The sequence below is a fragment of the Amphimedon queenslandica genome, unplaced genomic scaffold, assembly GCF_000090795.2.
Source record: "Amphimedon queenslandica unplaced genomic scaffold, v1.1 AMPQUscaffold_8678_Cont19381, whole genome shotgun sequence".
NCBI lineage: Eukaryota > Metazoa > Porifera > Demospongiae > Haplosclerida > Niphatidae > Amphimedon > Amphimedon queenslandica.
In genome coordinates, this window is record NW_003551048.1 from 1 (window position 1) to 2,718 (window position 2,718).

The 2,718-nt window shown below is 32.9% G+C and overlaps 1 pseudogene; it reads right to left on the minus strand.

Moving 5' to 3' along the window:
* Positions 1-914: 914 nt before the first annotated feature.
* LOC100636935 (polycomb protein eed-A-like) lies at positions 915-2,287 on the minus strand (annotated as a pseudogene).
* Positions 2,288-2,718: the final 431 nt, after the last annotated feature.

A 2,718-nucleotide genomic window follows, 5' to 3' on the forward strand; every position in this document is an offset into this window, starting at 1 on the left:
TACTTTTTGATAATTTTACTTATTTTTCCTATGATTTTTTCTTTATTACCAACTTATTTCTGCAAAAAAATTTTTTGGGTTGAGTTACCCTTTAAAGTAATAATATTACCAGCATTCGTGACTCTCTTGGCCCATTCAATCTTTCAAGCTTTCCTGTCTTATGATGAATATGTGCTACCAAATAACAAACAAGGGATGAAGAACCTTGTTTATTACATTCTCACAAGCCTTGGCTTCAATGGTATTATGCTGGTCCATGTTCTTTTCATGTTTGTCACCGCTTTATCCACTGGGATATCAAATGAAAAATATATCGTTAATGTTCTATTTCTGGGGATCAGTGAAATGATGAATCGTGCGCATGTGATGAAGAACCACTTTGAGCAACTAATAAATCAATACATACCGTACAAGATGTACATGAAAACAGCTATGGAATATCGTATGCAAGAAATCAGAAACAACGACGTTTATAGCCAGGCAGAATTGGAATCGAGATATGTTAATCTTAATGTGGAATTAGTAACTGGACTGACTCAAGACAGGAACAAGGAAACTTCATACTTTACTGCGCCGATTGTTGCTACTTTTGCTGTTGCTGCTTTTAGTGCTTTTGTTGCAGGAAAAAAATTAACTAGTTAAACCCTAGAGTATGTGTTTAGTTTTTTGAGAAAATGTACTTGTATGTTTTGCATTGTCACGCTGTGAAATACTAAGTAACATTTATATGTACACATTTATATGTACACATTTATATTCTTTTTAAATAGATTATTAAACTTGTTTACTTTCATTTTCTTGTCCATTGCAAAGCGAATATACCATATCTCACAGTTAGGAACTTCAAACCTAATAATGACGATTTTAAAGACCATTTCCCCCTCTCGTCCCTCTTTCTCCTTCCCTTCCTTTTCTTACTTTTGTAAAACTTGAAAGGATTTCTGTTGTGGTTTATCGTCAGGTCGTGGAGGTCTCCAAAGTATCAAACTATTCTCACAACTTTTAGAAAACGCTAGTCAACTGAACCACCTCACACAGTCAATGTAGTTACGATAAATTTCATGAGTCAAATATTTCAGAAAATGAACCTCCAGTATTGGAAACGACCTGAAAGGAATAAAAGGGTTAAATATACATGTACTTATACACGTACATGTACCTCCATCTCTCCTTTTTCATACATGTACTCATTAATTCTTGTACATGTACATTTACATGTAAACCTTACATGTCACTACATTATATTATTTACACATACATGTACATGCACTTGTATTACTGCACATATATGTACATGTACATGTACAATGTATACTAACAATAATATAACGTACCATATTTACATGTTCATGTACATGTACGTATGTCACAATACTTATTTCTTTACATACTGTACATGTACATGTCCTCATCCTCTTCCTGGTTTAAATATGGGATGATCTACATGTACATGTAAAGTTTAACATACAGCACTTAAGACTTTGTCTCTGTGACCGTCCACACCTCCAAATATGGCAACACAAATGGCTGTCTTTGTATTCCAGAGCCTCAGGGCATAATCTGAGAAAAATTAATTAAATTAAACTTATTTCAATAATAAACGGTAAGAGTTTTGTTCCACAAAATTAAAGCATACACAATACAGAGAAGGAAAAGAGAGAGAGAGAGGAGGAAGGAGTGAAAAAAAGACAACAATAAAGTTTTCTCCACAGAAGTAAAGCATATCATGCACATACAGTATATCCCCTTTTCATTCTCTATAGCGTACACCTCCATTTAATGGACAGCACCTAGTGTACCAATTACATTCCTTACTGTATAAAATAACCTCCACATAAAGGACACCTCTGTATAACAGAGACACTTTCTTGTACGAAAGTGTCCATTATATAGAGAGGCTAGTCTGTACATATTCATGTACATGAATAAAATCTTTTCTCTCTAAAATTATGTGTATGCATCATATTCACATGTGTATTGATGTACATGTATTTATACCTTTACTAGCTGATAGTAGGAGGTTATTGTCTTTTGGATGAATCTGTAACTCATTCACTGCATTACCATGACCTGTAAACGTCTAAACAACAACAAACAAATAATATAAACAAACAACAAACAAATTATACTTACAATAACGCACTGCATTGTATCTGTACTAAAAATAAAATCCAATTATAATTTAAATATATCATAATAATGTTACCTTAATATTCTAATTATTCCTTTGACTCCGCCCACTGCTAATAACACTTCTCCGCTATTGCTCAGGCTCCATGTACATGTACTGTGTAGTGTAAAATTTTCCAGGGCTGTAAATTTCACGGATTTTGCAATTTTTTGAAGATTAGTGAAAATTACTTTTGCGAAAATCGAATAAATTGGGCACAAGATGGCAGACAGTATAAATTCGAGAAAATTAGATCCACTCAATAGATTTTTAGGCAAATTTGCGAAATCTACAGTCCTCAAAATTTCGCTCTATATGGTACAAAGTACACAAGAAACCAAAATAACTTTTTATTTTTCAATTTTAGTTCAAGTCATGACGCTATACTTTTAGCATCAGTGAATGATAATTAAAATGTATTATTGTTTGTTAGAAAAATAATGGTGTATACACAGTATACTGATCTACAGTGTATTACAATAAGTTTGTGTGTGAGTGTATTATTGGTTCTTTATGATTTAGCATCCCACCTCCATACAGTTCCATTA